General features: G+C 39.0%; 1 protein-coding gene across 1 annotated transcript in view; it reads left to right on the plus strand.

Annotated features, from left to right (window-relative positions):
- LOC145545657 (olfactory receptor 8S1-like) overlaps nucleotides 1–18370 on the plus strand; it is a 105334-nt gene that overhangs the window by 74330 nt on the left and 12634 nt on the right. The gene's annotated exons all lie outside the window — the stretch shown is intronic.

Consider the following 18370-nt stretch of genomic DNA (forward strand, 5'->3'; position numbering starts at 1 on the left):
CTTTACCAACTGAGCTACGAGGGAATCCCGATTCAGTTCAGTTCAGTCGCTCAGTCATGTCCGACTCCTTGCTACCCCATGGACTGCAGCACGCCAGACTTCCCTGTCCATCACCAACTCCTGGAGCTTACTCAAATTCACATCCATTGAGTTGGTGATGCCATCCAACCATCTTGTCCTCTGTCATCCCCTTCTCCTCCTGCCTTCAATCATTCCCAGCATCAGGGTCTTTTCCAATGAGTCAGTTCTTCACATCAGGTGGCCAAAATATTGGAGCTTCAGCATCAGTCCTTCCAATGAATAAATATTCAGGACTGATTTCCTTTAGGATGGACTGGTTAGATCTCTTTGTTGTCCAAGGGACTCTCAAGAGTCTTCTCCAACACCACAGTTCAAAAGCATTAATTCTTTGGTGCTCAGCTTCCTTTATAGTCCAACTCTCACATCCATACATGACTATTGGAAAAACCAAAGCTTTGACTAGACGAACCTTTGTTGACAAAGTAATGTCTCTGCTTTTTAATATGCTATCTAGGCTGGTCATAACTTTTCTTCCAATCCCAATTGCTGCCTTGCAAATAGATTCCTCACTACCATCTTTCTAGATTCCATACATATATCCATTATGATTATTTTTCTCTTTCTGACTTACTTCACTCTGTATAATAGGCTCTAGGTTCATCCAGCTCGTTAGAACTGACTCAAATATGTTCCTTTTTATGACTGAGTAATATTCCATTGTATATATGTACCATAGCTTCTTTATCCACTCAGCTAATGATGGACATCTAGATTGCTTCCGTGTCCTAGCTATTGTAAATAGGGCTGCAGTGCACATTGGGGTACATGTGACTTTTTCATTTTTGGTTTCCTCAGGGTATATGCCCAGTAGTGAGATTGTTGGATCATATGGTAGTCATATTTCTAATTTTCAAAGACATCTCCATGCTGTCTTTTGTAGGGGCAATATCAATTTACATGCCTACCAATGATACAAGAGAATTCCCTTTTCTCCACACCCTCTTCAGCATCTATTGTTTGTAGATTTTTTGATGATGGCCATTCTGACTTGTGTGAGATAGTTTTTGATTTGCATTTCTCTAATATTGAGCGATGTTGAACATCTTTTCATGTGTTTATTAGCCACCTGTATGCCTTTTTTTGAGAAATGTCTGTTTAGGTATTCTGCCACTTTTTGATTGGGTTGTTTGTTCTCCTGGTATTGAGTTGCACGAGCTGCTTGTGCATTTTGGTAGTTAATCCTTTGTCAGTTATTTAATTTGCTCTTATTTCCTCCCATTCTGAGGGTTGTCTTTTTACAATGTTTATAGTTTCCTTTGCTGTGATACATACAAGTTTTTAATTTTGATGAGGTCAACTTGTTTTTCTTTAGTCACTTATGCTTTTGGTAACATATCTAAGAAGCCATTGCCTAGTCCAAGATCATGAAATGTTATTCTTATATTTTACTTAAAGAGCTTTATGGTTTTAGCTCTTATATTGATAATTAAGTTATTGATTCATTTTGATTTAATATTTGGCTATGGTTTGAGGATAGTGATCAGTTTCATTCTTTTGCATGTGGATATCCACTTGACGCAGCACCATTTGTTGTAGAAACTCTTCTTCCTTTATTGAATGGGCTGGGTACCAATGTGAATTTGCAACAGATTTAGGGTTTTTTTCCGGGCCTCTCAAGTCTGTTCCATTGGTCTATAGGTTTATTTTTATGCCGCTAACACAGTAGTCTAATAACTAAAGCTTTGTAGTAAGTTTTGAAATCAAGAAGTATAAGTCCTCTAACTATGTTAATTTTTTCAAGAATTTTTGGCTATTCAGGACTCCTTGCAGCTCTATATGAATTTGATGGTCATATTTTCCATTTCTGTTAAAAAAAAGGTCATTGAAATTTCAATAGGAATTGCATTGAATCTGTAGATTGATTGGGTATTATTGACATCTTAATAATGCTAAGTCTTCCAATCTATGAAAAGGGAATCTTTCTATTTATTTGGATCTTCTTTAACTTCTTTCAGCAATGTTTTGTATTTTCAGTGTTCAGCTCTTTCACTTCCTTAAGTTTATGCCTAGGTCTTTTATTCTTTTGGATCCTTTTGTAAAAATATATTTCCCAATTTCTTTTTCAGATTGTTCATTTGTGGCTTATTGAAACACAACTAATTTTTCTGTTTGCTTTTATGCCCTGCAACTTTGTTGAAAATTTTTATTAGCTCCAGTAATTTTGATGTATTCTTTGTGATTTTCTATATATAAAATCATGTCTTTGCAGTTTTATTTATAATACCCAAGATATGGAAGAAACCTGTGACTGTTTATAGGTGAATAGATAAAGAATATGTTGCACATATATAAATATGTACACACAAACACATATACAGTGGAATACTATTCAGCCAGATATATTTAAGAAAAGTAAAAGAGAGAGGTGGCCAGGATGGAAGAGTAGGGAGACTCTAAAACTCCTCTCATGGACACATCAAAATTACACCTAGTTACAGAGCAATTATCAGTGAGAACACTCTGAAGGCTAGCTGAAAAATTTTCCACAATTAAAGATATAAAGATGGAACCATAATGAGATGGGAAGGAAGGATGAGGTATAGTCAGGACCCACACCCCTAGGTCAGAAACCCACAAATGGGAGGACTGTCACAATTGTAGAGGTCCCCTCCAAGCAGCAAAAAGGTCCAAGCCCCACATCATGCTCCCTAGCCCAGAGGTCCTACACTTGGAAGATGAGCACCCCTGAATGTTTGGTCTTGAAAACCAGTGAGTCTTACATTCAGGAGATCCAGAAGACAGTAGGAAACAGAGATTCTATGCTTAAAGGGTATGCACAAAAGCTCATAGACTCTGAGTTCCAGTGCAGAGGTTGTAATTTGAAGGCAGACTGAGTCAGACCCACTTGCTGATCTTGAAGAACCTCTTGGAGAGGAAGGGGGAAACTCAGACTCCCCCTGGGGACAGAGACACTGGCTGCAGCATTTTGGGAGTTCATTCTAATGCAATAACACTGAGATTAGCAAGCACCATTTTGGAATCCTCATTTGAGTCTGCTATTACCTACTGGAGAACAGCTGCACCCACCAACAGGCTGGCATCAGTCCTGCATTCTCCCCAGGCGGTGTAGCCTACCATGTGGGAAGCCTTCCTCACCATCCAGTAGGCCCACAGCTACCACATGATTCATGGCCTCACAGCCAGCCTGACTAGAGGTCAGCAGTGCATGGCCACATGATTGGCCCCATCACAAGAGAAGGGTGCATGTAGCCCATGTGGGGATACACCTAGAACATATAGATCTGGTGACCAAAAGGGAGCAGCTTAGGCTACTTCTCCAAGATTGGGAAACTTAGCTGACCTAACACATAAACATAGAGAACTGGGGAAAATGAGGAGACAGATGAATATGTTCCAACTTATGGAATAAGACACAGCCTCAGGAAAGAACTAAGTGAAGCGGAGATAAGCACTCTATCTGATAAAGAGTTCATGGTAGTTATCACAAATATGCTTACCAAACTCAGGAGAAGAATGGATAAACACAGAATTCCAACAAAGAGTTAGAAAATATAAAGGAGAACCAAACAGAACTGAAGAACACAGTAACTGGAATAAAAAATGCACTGCAAGGAATCAACAGTAGATTAGATGACAGAGAGGAATGGAGGAGAGACAGTAGTGGACATCATCCAAACTGAACAGAAAAAAGAATTTTAAAAAAGTAGGATAGTTTAAGGAACCTCTGGAGAAATATTAAGCACCCATAGGGGTCCATGAAAGAGAAGAGAGAGAAAAAATAATAATTTGAAGAAATAATGGCTGCTTATTTAAGTTATACACAGAGTACATCATGCAAAATGTGGGTCTGGATGAAGCACAAGCTGGAATCAAGATTGCTGAGAGAAATATCACAACCTCAGATATGCAGATGATACCACATTAATGGCAGAAAGCGAAGAGGAACTAAAATGCCTCTTGATGAAGGTGAAAGAGGAGAGTGAAAAAGCTGGCTTAAAATCCAGCATTCAAAAACTGAGATCATGGCATCTGGTCCTATCACTTCATGGCAAATTGATGGGGAAAAAGTAGAGACAGATTTCATTTTCTTGGACTCCAAAATCATTGCAGATGGTGAATGCAGCCACAAAATTAAAAGATGCTTGCTCCTTGGAAGAAAAGCTATGACAAACCTAGATAGCATATTATAAAGCAGAGGCATCACTTTGCTGACAAAGGTCCAAAGATTCAAAGCCGCGGTTTCTCCAGTAGTCATGTACTGGATATGAGAGTTGGACCATAAAGAAGGCTGAGTGCCGAAGAATTGATGCTTTTGAATTGTGGTGCTGGAGAAGACTCTTGAGAGTCCCTTGGACAGGAAGGAGATTCAAACCAGTCAGTCCTAAAGAAAATCAACCCTGAATATTCATTGAAAGAACTGATGCTGAAGCTGAAGCTCCAAGACTTTGGCCACCTAATGTGAAGAGCTGACTCATTGAAAAAGACCCCAATTCTGGGAAAGATTGAGGGCAAGAGGAGAAGGGGACAACAGAGGATGATATGTTTGGATGGCATCACCAACTCAATGGACATGAGTTTGAGCAATCCCAGGAAAATAGTGAAGGACAGGGAAGCCTGGCATGCTGCAGTTATGGGGTCACATAGAGTCAGATGTGACTTAGCAACTGAACAACAACAGCAACAATAACAGTATATGAAAACTTCCCTAACAGGGAAAGGAAAGAGATATCCAAGTCCAGGAAGCACAAAGAGGCCCAACCAAGATGAACCCAAAGAGGTCCATACCAACACATATCAAAATTAAAATGGTAAAAGTTAAAGATAGAGAATCTTAAAAGCAGCTAGAGAAAAGCAACTAGTAACATACAAGAGAACTCCCATAACGCTGTCAGCTGACTTTCCCCAGAAACTTTGCAGGCCAGAAGTGGCAAAATATATCCAAAGTGATGAAACAAACAAACAACCTACAACTAAGAACACTCTATAGCAAGATTATCATTCAAGTTTGAAGGAGGGATAGTTTTACAGACAAGCAATAACTAAAATGGTTCAGCACCACTAGACTGGATTTATAAGAAACATTAAAGGGACTTCTCTAAGAAAGAAAATGCCAAAGTAGGAATATGAAAATTATAAAAAGGAAAAACCTCACTGGTAAAGGCAAATGAACAGTAAAGGTAGCAGAAGAAACACTTTTAGGAAGTTTGAAGATAAAAGTATTAAAATCATCTATAAGTAGATAACAGATATACAAAATGAAAAGATGACAAAACATTAAACATGATGGGAGAATTAAACATTAAACATGGTGGGAGAATAAAAATGTAGCAAGGGGGGGGGAGAGCAGAAGATGGCGGAGGAATAGGACGGGGAGACCACTCTCTCCTCCACAAATTTATCGAAAGAACATCTGAACGCTGACCAAACTTCACAAAACTACTTCTGAAGGCTGGCTGAGGACGTCAGGCTTTCACAAAAACTGCGCATTATCTTCAAAAGAGGTAGGAGAAATTATAAAAGATAAAAAGAGAGACAAAAGAGTTAGGGACGGAGACCCGTCCCGGGGAGGGAGTCGTAAAAGAGGAGGAATTTCCAAGCACCAGGAAACCCTCTCACCGGCGGGTGTTGGGGAGGATTTTTTATCTCGGAGGGCAACGTAACTGGGAGGAAAAATAAATAAAATCGACAGATTACGTGCCTAAAGCAACTCCCAGCAAAGAACCCCAGACGCTCGCATCATCCGCCACCAGCAAGTGGGGGCTGAACGGAGAGGAGCGGGCGGCATTGCCTAGGGTAAAGACCGGGCCCGAGTGCCCCGAGGGCAATCTGAGGGAGCTAACGTGAGATAGTAACCTAAACTGTGGGACAGCGAGAGAGAGAACTATCCCGCGAAAAGCCCAACTCTAAGGCACTGCCGGCCCGCTCACAGAACAAAGGACTGAGCGATACCAGAGGAGAGCTAGCCGGCTGCGGACTGCGCCATCCCCCGCCGGACACAGCGGGCAGGCGGGGCCCGCCAGAGCCGGAAAGGGGCAAACTCGGCTCCAGAGAGGGCACCCCCTACCAAACTGCAAACAGGCTCCCAGTTTTTTAAGCAAAGACTGCCTGAGATCCCGGAGGGTCGACAGCAGCCGGGAGGGTCGCAGCCAGAGACCAGCTCCCCAGAACCGACACAAAGCACACCGGAGCCGGGCGCGCCCGTAAACCGAGGCGGGGACCAGGGAGGTGATAAGCCGCACCGCCCCAACAGGGGACAGCGCCCTCGCCAAACTCCTGGCCGCCTGGGCAGCTCCGACCGGGAACGGCACAAGCCGCGGGCAAAATCGAGTCTGCGCCTTTGTGGAGTAACCGGGAGCCTGAACCTGAGCGGCTTAGTCCTGGGAAGTGCACGCAGCTCAGGGCCCGCTCCCCGGCCGAGTAACCTGAAGCCTGAGCAGGGTAGACGGGGAAAGCACACACGCCGTGAGCGGGGGCGAACCCAGTGCGGCCGAGACACTGCGAGCTTACCACACACACGCCAGAATTGCAGTGTTCCTTCCTCCCCACAGCACGATTGAACAAGCGAACCTAAAGAGATCACCTCCACCGCTTTGATGCAGGGCGGAAATTAGATACTGAAGAGATCTCCAAACAGAAGCCAAATAAACAGAGGGAAGTGCTTTGGAAGGGACAGGCCAACAGATTAAGATCCCTGTAGCTAATACCGACTGCATTAAAAAGGACCTACAGATCTTGAAAAGTATAAGCAGGAATAAGGATCTATCTAAAACTGAGCAGATCCCACACTGCTCACAACAGCTCCAGAGAAAGTCCGGGATATATATATTTTTTACTATTATTATTTTTTTTAATTTTTTTTTAATTTTTTTTTTTAATTAAAAAAATTTTTTTTTCTCTTCTTTCCTTTTTCTTCAAGTCCTCTATTACACCTTTAAGTTTCATTTTCATAACCCACTATTAACTTGCAAAAAAAAAAAAAAACCCTATTTTTGAAGCAAACTACATACATATATCTTATACCTTTTGTGTTTTTTTTTTTTAATGTTTTTTTCCTGTTCTACATTTTTTTACTGTTTCTTTTTTTACTGTTTTACTGTTTTTTTTTCTTTTTACACTGTTCCCTTTTTTCTTTTTTTTTTTTTTTTTTTAGATTGTAAGTTTTATAAGAGTCTAACCTCTACTCTAGATTTTTAATCTGTGTTTTACATATTTGATATCAACTTTGTACATTTAAGAACCCAATCTTTAGGACCCATTTTTACTCAGGAGTGTGATCACTGGCCTGATCACTCTGTCCCCCTATTGATGCTCTTTCTTCTCCCCCAGGGAACCTCTATCTCCCACCCTCCTCCTTCTCTTCTCAACCCAATTCTGTGAATCTCTGAGGGTGTTCTGGGTACCGGAGAACACTTCAGGAACAGGATACTGCCCAGATCTCTCTCTCCCCTCTTAATTCCTCCCTTTCTACTCATGCTCACCTCTGTTACCTTCCTCCCCCCTCTCTATGTATCTCTGTGAATCACTCTGAGGGTTCCAAACTGTGGAAAGCACAGAGGGAAGTGCTTACTGGCTAGATTGCTCTCTCCACATTTGAATTCCCCTCTTCCCCTCCTGGTCACTACAACCCACCCCCCCCCACCTCATCTCTCCATGTAACTCAGTGAACCTTTCTGGGTATCCCTCACTGTGGAGAATCTTTTCACCATTAACCTAAAAGTTTTATTATTGAGGCTGTATGGAAGGAGAAGTCTTGAGGCTACTGCAAGAATAAGACTGAAAGCCAGGGGAAACATTAATTAATAAGAGACCATCCAATAGCCTCCATAAATTCACTGAAACCAAGCTCCACCCAAGAGATAATAAGTTCCAGAGCAAGACATACCACGCAAATTCTCCAGCAACGCAGGAACATAGACCTGAGCATCAATATACAGGCTGCCCAGAGGCACACCAAATCCATAGACATCTCAAAAATTAATACTGGTCACTCCATTACACTCAAGAGAGCAGAAATCCAGCTCCACCCACCAGAACACCGACACAAGCTCCCCCAACCAGGAAACCTTGACAAGCCACCTGTCCAACCCCAACCGCAGTGAGGAACCTCCACAACAAAGAGGAACTTCATACTACCAGAATACAGAAGGGCCACGCCTAACACAGCAATCTAAACAAGATGAAAAGGCAGAGAAATACTCAGCAAGTAAAGGAAAATGAGAAATGCCCACAAAGCCAAACAAAAGAGGAGGAGATAGGGAATCTATCCGAAAAAGAATTTAGAATAAGGATAATAAAAATGATCCAAAATCTTGAAAGCAAAATGGAGTTACAGATAAATAGCCTGGAGACAAAGATTGAGAAGATGCAAGAAATGTTTATCAAGGACTTAGAAGAAATAAAAAGGAATCAATATAGAATGAATAATGAAATAAAGGAGATAAAAGACACTCTGGAGGGAACCAACAGTAGAATAACGGAGGCAGAAGATAGGATAAGTGAGGTAGAAGATAGAATGATGGAAATAAACGAAGCAGAGAGGAAAAAAGAAAAAAGAATCAAAAGAAATGAGGAAAACCTCCGGGACCTCTGGGACAATATGAAACGCCCCAACATTCGAATCATAGGAGTCCCAGAAGAAGAAGATAAAAGGAAAGGCCATGAAAAAATACTCGAGGAGATAATAGTTGAGAATTTCCCTAAATTGAGGAAAGAAATAGTCACAGAAGTCCAAGAAACCCAGAGAGTTCCAAACAGGATAAACCCAAGGCGAAACACCCCAAGACACATATTAATCAAATTAACAAAGATCAAACACAAAGAACAAATATTAAAAGCAGCAAGGGAAAAACAACAAATAACACACAAGGGGATCCCCATAAGGATAACAGCTGATCTTTCAATAGAAACCCTTCAGGCTAGAAGGGAATGGCAGGACATACTTAAAGTAATGAAAGAGAATAATCTACAACCCAGATTACTGTACCCAGCAAGGATCTCATTCAGATATGAAGGAGAATTCAAAAGCTTTACAGACAAGCAAGAGCTGAGGGAATTCAGCACCACCAAACCAGCTCTCCAGCAAATGCTAAAGGATCTTCTCTAAACAGGAAACACAGAAAGGATGTTTCAACACGAACTCAAAACAACAAAGTAAATGGCAACGGGATCATACTTATCAATAATTACCTTAAATGTAAATGGGTTGAATGCCCCAACCAAAAGGCAAAGGGTTGCTGAATGGATACAAAAACAAGACCCCTATATATGCTGTCTACAAGAGACCCACCTCAAAACTAGGGACACACACAGGCTGAAAGTGAAAGGGTGGAAAAACATATTCCATGCAAACGGAGACCAAAAGAAAGCAGGAGTCGCAATACTCATTTCAGATAAAATAGACTTTAAAATAAAGGATGTGAAAAGGGACAAAGAAGGACACTACATAAAGATCAAAGGATCAATTCAAGAAGAAGACGTAACAATCATAAATATATATGCACCCAACATAGGAGCACCACAATATATAAGGCAAATACTAACAAGTATGAAAGGGGAAATTAACAATAACACAATAATAGTGGGAGACTTTAATACTCCACTCACGCATATGGATAGATCAACTAAACAGAAAATTAACAAGGAAACACAAACTTTAAATGATACAATAGACAAATTAGATTTAATTGATATTTACAGGAGTTTCCACCCCAAAACAATCAATTTTACCTTTTTCTCAAGTGCACATGGAACTTTCTCCAGGATAGATCACATCCTGGGCCATAAATCTAGCCTTGGTAAATTCAAAAAAATTGAAATCATCCCAGCCATCTTCTCTGACCACAATGCAGTAAGATTAGACCTCAATTACAGGAAAAAAACTATTAAAAGTTCCAACATATGGAGGCTAAACAACACGCTTCTGAATAACCAACAAATCACAGAAGAAATCAAAAAAGAAATAAAATTATGCATAGAAACGAATGAAAATGAAAACACAACAACCCAAAACCTATGGGACACTGTAAAAGCAATACTAAGGGGAAGGTTCATAGCAATACAGGCGTACCTCAAGAAACAAGAAAAAAATCAAATAAATCAACTAACTCTACACCTAAAGCAACTAGAGAAGGAAGAAATGAAAAACCCCAGGGTCAGTAGAAGGAAAGAAATCTTAAAAATTAGGGCAGAAATAAATGCAAAAGAAACAAAAGAGACCATAGCAAAAATCAACAAAACTAAAAGCTGGTTTTTCGAGAAGATAAACAAAATTGATAAGCCATTAGCCAGACTCATCAAGAAACAAAGGGAGAAGAATCAGATCAACAAAATTAGAAATGAAAATGGAGAGATCACAACAGATTCCACAGAAATACAAAGGATCATAAGAGACTACTACCAACAGCTATATGCCAATAAAATGGACAACTTGGAAGAAATGGACAAATTCTTAGAAAAGTATAACTTTCCAAAACTGAACCAGGAAGAAATAGAAGATCTTAACAGACCCATCACAAGCACGGAAATCGAAAGTGTAATCAGAAATCTTCCAGCAAACAAAAGCCCAGGACCAGACGGCTTCACAGCGGAATTCTACCAAAAATTTAGAGAAGAGCTAACACCTATCCTGCTCAAACTCTTCCAGAAAATTGCAGAAGATGGTAAACTTCCAAACTCATTCTATGAGGCCACCATCACCCTAATTCCAAAACTAGACAAAGATGTCACAAAAAAGGAAAACTACAGGCCAATATCACTGATGAACATAGATGCAAAAATCCTTAATAAAATTCTAGCAAACAGAATCCAACATCATATTAAAAAGATCATACATCATGACCAAGTGGGCTTTATCCCAGGAATGCAAGGTTTTTTTAACATCCGCAAATCAATCAATGTAATACACCACATTAACAAATTGAAAGAAAAAAACCATATGGTTATCTCAATAGATGCAGAAAAAGCCTTTGACAAAATTCAGCATCCATTTATGATTAAAACCCTCCAGAAAGCAGGAATAGAAGGAACATATCTCAACATAATAAAAGCTATATATGACAAACCCACAGCAAACATTATCCTCAATGGTGAAAAATTGAAAGCATTTCCCCTAAAGTCAGGAACAAGGCAAGGATGCCCACTTTCACCACTACTATTCAACATAGTTTTGGAAGTTTTGGCCACAGCAATCAGAGCTGAAAAAGAAATAAAAGGAATACAGATAGGAAAAGAAGAAGTAAAACTCTCACTGTTTGCAGATGACATGATCCTCTACATAGAAAACCCTAAAGACTCTACTAGAAAATTACTAGAGTTGATCAATGAATATAGTAAAGTTGCAGGATATAAAATTAACACACAGAAATCCCTTGCATTCCTATACTCCAATAATGAGAAAACAGAAAGAGAAATTAAGGAAACAATACCATTCACCATTGCATCAAAAAGAATAAAATACTTAGGAATATATCTACCTAAAGAAACAAAAGACTTATATATAGAAAACTATAAAACACTGATGAAAGAAATCAAAGAGGACACAAACAGATGGAGAAATATACCGTGTTCATGGATTGGAAGAATTAATATAGTGAAAATGAGTATTCTACCCAAAGCAATCTACAGATTCAATGCAATCCCTATCAAGCTACCAATGGTATTTTTCACAGAACTAGAACAAATCATCTCACAATTTGTATGGAAATATAAGAAACCTCGAATAGCCAAAGCAATCTTGAGGAAGAAGAATGGAACTGGAGGAATCAACCTGCCTGACTTCAGACTCTACTACAAAGCCACAGTCATCAAGACAGTATGGTACTGGCACAAAGATAGAAATATAGATCAATGGAACAAAATAGAAAGCCCAGAGATAAACCCACGCACATATGGACACCTTATCTTCGACAAAGGAGGCCAGAATATACAATGGAGAAAAGACAATCTCTTTAACAAGTGGTGCTGGGAAAACTGGTCAACCACTTGTAAAAGAATGAAACTAGAACACTTCCTAACACCGTACACAAAAATAAACTCAAAATGGATTAAAGATCTAAACGTAAGACCAGAAACAATAAAACTCCTAGAGGAAAACATAGGCAAAACACTCTCCGACATAAATCACAGCAGGATCCTCCATGACCCACCTCCCAGAATATTGGAAATAAAAGCAAAAATAAACAAATGGGACCTAATTAAAATTAAAAGCTTTTGCACAACAAAGGAAACTATAAACAAGGTGAAAAGACAGCCTTCAGAATGGGAGAAAATAATAGCAAATGAAGCAACAGACAAACAATTAATCTCAAAAATATACAAGCAACTTCTGCAGCTGAATTCCCGAAAAATAAATGACCCAATCAAAAAATGGGCCAAAGAACTAAACAGACATTTCTCCAAAGAAGACATACAGATGGCTAACAAACACATGAAAAGATGCTCAACATCACTCATTATTAGAGAAATGCAAATCAAAACCACAATGAGGTATCATTTCACACCAGTCAGAATGGCTGCTATCCAAAAGTCTACAAGCAATAAATGCTGGAGAGGGTGTGGAGAAAAGGGAACCCTCTTACACTGTTGGTGGGAATGCAAACTAGTACAGCCACTATGGAGAACAGTGTGGAGATTCCTTAAAAAACTGGGAATAGAACTGCCATATGACCCAGCAATCCCACTGCTGGGCATATACACCGAGGAAACCAGAATTGAAAGAGACGCGTGTACCCCAATGTTCATCGCAGCACTGTTTACAATAGCCAGGACATGGAAGCAACCTAGATGTCCATCAGCAGATGAATGGATAAGGAAGCTGTGGTACATATACACAATGGAATATTACTCAGCCATTAAAAAAAATACATTTGAACCGGTTCTACTGAGATGGATGAAACTGGAGCCCATTATACAGAGTGAAGTAAGCCAGAAAGAAAAACAACAATACAGTATACTAATGCATATATATGGAATCTGAAAGATGGTAACGATAACCCTATATGCGGGACAGAATGAGAGACACAGATGCATGGAACAATTTTATGGACTCTGAGGGAGAAGGTGAGGGCGGGCCGTTCTGGGAGAATGGCATTGAGACATGTGTATTGTCATATGTGAAACAGAGCACCATTCCATGTTCGATGCATGTGACAAGGGCTCGGGGCCGGGGCAGTGGGATGATCCAGAGGGATGGGAGGGGGAGGGAGGTGGGTGGGGGGTTCGGGAAGGGGAACACATGTAAACCCATGGCTGATTCTTGTCAATGTATGGCAAAAACTATTACAATATTGTAAAGTAATTAGCCCCCAAGTAAAATAAATAAATTTATAAAAAAAAAAAAAAAATGTAGCAAGGTTACCATGCATTTGGACTTAAGAGATCATTGATCTAAAATAATAACATACATATATATAGGCTGTTGTATATGAACCTAGGGTACCACAATCCTATACAATCCTATACTAGATAGACACACAAAAAAGAGAAAGGCATCCATCATAGTACAAATATAGCCTCAACACACAAGAGAAGAGAGCAAAAGAATAAGGAACAAAAAAGAACTACAAAAACAAGAAACAATTACCAAAATGACAGTAAGAACATATTTATCAATAATTACTTTAAGTGGAAATGGAATAATTTCTTCAGTCTAAAGGCATGGAGTGGTTGAGATTATTGATTTAATGGAGCATTCCCTGGTGGTTCAGTGGTAAAGAATCCACCTGCAATGCAGGAGACACAGGTTGGATTCCTGGATCAAGAATATCCCCTGGAAAAGGAAATGGCAACCCATTCCAGTATTCTTGCCTGGGAAATCCCATGAACAGGGGAGCTTGGTGGGCTGTAGTCCATGGGGTTGCAGAGTCAGACATGACTTAGTGACTAAACAATAACAATTATTCCATATATATGTTCCATATTTATATATGAATCTATTTCCCTTTGTTATTATAAGTGGTGAATAATTTTTCCAGTGGGATGTTTATCCTTTTGATATGAGTTTCTATTTCCTTTGTGGTACAAAAGTTTTAAGTTTTGTGTATTAAATTCCATCAATCATGTAAAAAAAACAGAGTGGTTTAATGGATTAAAAAAAACAAGACCCATGTATATGCCGCCTATAAGACACTCATTTCGGATATAAAGACACACCAAGACTAAAAGTGAGAGTGTGGAAAGAGGTATTCCATGCAAATGGAAATGAAAAGAAAACCAGGGTAGCAGTACTCACATCAGATAAAGTGGACTTTAAGATAAAGACTATTGTAAGAGACAAAGAAGAATATTGTGTAATGATAAAGGGATTAATCTAAAAAGAGGTGTAAAATTTGTAAACATAGGACCAACTAAATGCATAAAGCAAATATTAAGAAACAGGAGAGAAACTGACAGTCATACAAGAATAGTAGGGGGCTTTAACACCCCACTTACATCATTAGACAGATCATCTGGATAGAAAATCAATAAGGAAATGGTGGCCTTAGATTACACATTATACCCTATGAACTTAATAGACATACATGTATATATATAACATTCCATCCAAAAGCAGCATAATAAACATTTTTTCAAGTGCATGGAACATTGTTTAAGATAGATCATGTGCTATGCCACAAACAAGCCTCAGTATTTTAAGAAAACTGAAATCATATCAAGCATATTTTCTGACCACAACACTACTGTGGGGTTGTGAGTCAATTCTGCCCCTCATGGCTGAGCTCTTTTCTCAGTCATAGCAGCACCTGCTCCAGTGTGGAGCTGTGACATAAAGCAAGAAATGTCTGGAGCATTTGTTTGACTCGGGTGGCGGGGGGGGGGGGGCATTCGGGCAGTCATGGGAAACTGGGCAGCCACTCTAGCAGTCTGCAAGCCACTGTCTCAACCCTGCTTCAGGATTATGCCAGCACACATAAGCTCCTTACAAATGGAGTCCAGGCTTCCCAAGACCTTCCAGTTAGTCCCACCAGCCCACCAGCCAGCCAAGGGGACTCATTTTCCCTGTGTCAGGCTCTAGGATGGGAGTGTCCAATATGCTCCAACAACTTCCTCCTAAATGTGGGTTTCAGCCTATATAGTCTCCCCTTTCCTGAGTCCCCTCATAGGGGAACATGTCTCAACCTGATGGCTTCTCTTCCCTTCCTACCTGATTCTCTGCAGATCTTTCTTACAGCCTTGGTTGTACAAGTCTTCCTGCCAGTTTCAGTTAGTTTTCAGTGAAAATTGGTCCACATGTAGATGTATTTTTGATGTGTTTGTGGAGGGTGGTGAGTTCCATGTCCTGCTGCTTCACCATCTTGGTCAGTTTCCTCTCAACTTTTGCCCTTACCTTCATCTTATGTGAAAACCGGAAGAATGCCTTTTGCTGATGCAGATGTTTAATGGCCCATGAGGAATAATGATCATGTGACACCCCCCCCAAGGGGAGGAAAAAACCCCTGCTTCTCCCTTAGTAGTCAGAATCTATTGTTAGCTTTGGTCCCTTTAAGTCCCCCTATGCCCATTTTGGGTTGTCTATTGTAGCTGTGAATGGCTCTGGATTGTTGTCTGCCCAATACTTCCTTTGTGTAAGTTACCCACAATAAACTTCATAACTGCAGTTTATGGAATTGCCTGCTTCATTTTATGGTCTCAAAGTTCCTTTTCAGTTCGGTGGATATTATTCAGTATCCCTTACTTCAAACACCATTAAACCACAATGATTTTCTACTTCACATGCATTTGATTCACTAAAATTTAAAAAGACTAAAAAAGAGTAACAGATCAAAATATTGCAAGAATGTGAAGCAGCTGAAACCCTCATATACTGGTGCTGAGCATGAAAAATTTTACAACTATTTTGGAAAACAGTTTTCCAGTTCTAATAAAACTAAATATATAGATGTGCTATTACCCAGCAATTCTATCCAAGTAACATACAAGGAAAATGAATACATATGTCTACATAAAAGATTTTTATAATGATATTCATAGCTTTATACCAGCCACAAACTAGAATAATTCAAATGCTTATTAAAAGAATGGTAAAGAGTGGACAAATTGTGAAATATTCATTAAATGCAGTACTACAAGGTCAGATTTCGAATAACTGGCAGATTGTTTTTGTACTTTATCATTGCTATGTGTTTGAGTGGAATAGTGTGTCAAATAAGAAATGTTTGATTCTCATTGAAAATTTCCACTGCAATTTGTGTTGATCTGTGCCATCTTTTTGTAAAGATTTATTATGACAAAAATACGAAAATTATTCTGACATTTTCCCTGTCAGTGTGCTGATTTAAATGTACTGGCTTTATATTGCATACTTTCTCTAAGTGATTTTGTGCTGTAACTGTAGACATTACACAGCTTCCTATTCTCGTCCAAAGATGAGGTCTCCTTTGAGAGGCTAAATGACTTCACAGACATAGCTCTAAGCTTATGTATTTTCATATTCCTCCTTCCATGTTAGTAACATGAAATTAGCATTGATTTGGGGTCTTGGTGAGCCCATACAGATACCTCACATTGAGGTGAGACAGATGAACAGCTAGTAAATTGATATAACTGAAAGGTAAAGTATGTAAACTATCAAACCAGATTTTAAGTAATGTTTCTCTTTGACATTGATACTGCAATTAGAATATAATGTTATAGACTACAAAATAGCTAGCATACATACCCAAGAAATATGTACAATAATGCTCATTATAATACTAGTATATCTAATTTGGAATCAGCTTGAAGAACTCCTTTATAACTCTTATTAAAGGAGAACGGTTAAAAAATTATGATAGAGCTGAATTATGAATATCATGCCAGGATAAAAAAGAATAAGCTGGATATTGTGTGTATGGATGAAAAGATCCCTAAAGTGTACAATTAAATGATGAAAACAAGCTGGATCATAAATATGGATCCCATATATGTATAGAAAGTGCCTCTGAGCATACCTGCTAAATCGTTATATCTAGGTAAGAGAGTATAGTGTCTAATCATATGGCAGGAGATTGTTTCATAATTTCTTGTATGATGAAACACTAATGAAAAGCAAGTTTGTCTTGCTTTCACTTATTTGACTATCATGATTCTCAACTTGCTTGTATTTACAAACCTGTAGGACATACACATGGGAAGATGATCAGGAGATAAATGCAGTTATTTCTCAGCTTCTGTGGTAAACCACAGAGAGTTCATCCACCTTGTAATGGGCCTGTGGGAAAATCCTGGCTTCCTAAGCAGGGAACTAATTCTTCTTCCTTGTTCCCCTGGAACTCTCATCAGAATAGCAGTATTTGTCATTAAATAGGTCAAAGTGATTGCTTCAACTCAGAATTTCCAAAGATGGTACATAACAAAGTATATAATAAAGTCCCCTGTTGCTCTAAAAAGAATTCTTCTTTTTAGTTAATGAGTCCAAAGCCAAACTTTTGAACTACTCGAGGGAGTGCCTAGAATTATCTAGCTTCCTCTCACTCTCCATTTAATTCTCCAACTCCTTGGCTGTCTAAACCCACCTGCTTTCCTCTAATAGGTTATACTTCATTTGGATAATGCTAACAGCAAAAAATATTAGTTATAGAGGAAATTAAGTGGACAGAGGATTGTGTGATCAGGATTAAGAAAGATGAAAGAAGTTGCTCAAAAATTTGAATGTTTCAAGATGATTCTCAAGCAGAATTTAGAAAAAAGTTCTGAAGATTTATCTACAGGTCTTTTGGAGCCTGGGTAAACATACTTCTTTTTTCTTATCCAACTTTCTAGATTGAAGACTACTTCTTCACAGAGTTGAGAAGTTGTGATACATTCTCTCCTAATGAAATCACCTGAACTAGGATATGTTACTTACTGTTAATAATTCTGAGCTCCAGAATACAAGTCAAGAACATAATACCATTCTCCCTAAGTTCTCTGATGTTTTTGTTGCTTATGACCAACTCCCTGACCTACTACTTTCTACTCCTTCCCCTCTATCCTTCACTCTATTTATGGCTTTCTAAGATACTTAGAATGAATTGAACTGAAGATACTTATTTTATGTCTGATTCCTCTCAACTAAACTCTTTATTTTTTTTTACAGTCCCTGCAATGCTGCCTCCTCCAGGATGACTAGCTTATAATCTGTTCCCTAAGACCTTATGGTCAGCTTCTCAGATGTGCCTCTTTTGAATACTGAGCATTTAGAATAAATTGAAAACTGAATTTGTTAAAGTTCTTACTCTATGTAAATTATCAAATCAAATTCCTATAACACTAAAAACTGAATATTATTATATCCACATGCATATGGGTAACTTAAAATTAAAAATGAAATTTCTTCTCAAAGCTCACTTATCTAGAAAATAGCAGGGTAAGA

The sequence above is a fragment of the Giraffa tippelskirchi genome, chromosome 4, assembly GCF_054371585.1.
Source record: "Giraffa tippelskirchi isolate mGirTip1 chromosome 4, T2T-mGirTip1v1.2.pri, whole genome shotgun sequence".
Classification (NCBI taxonomy): Eukaryota; Metazoa; Chordata; class Mammalia; order Artiodactyla; family Giraffidae; genus Giraffa; species Giraffa tippelskirchi.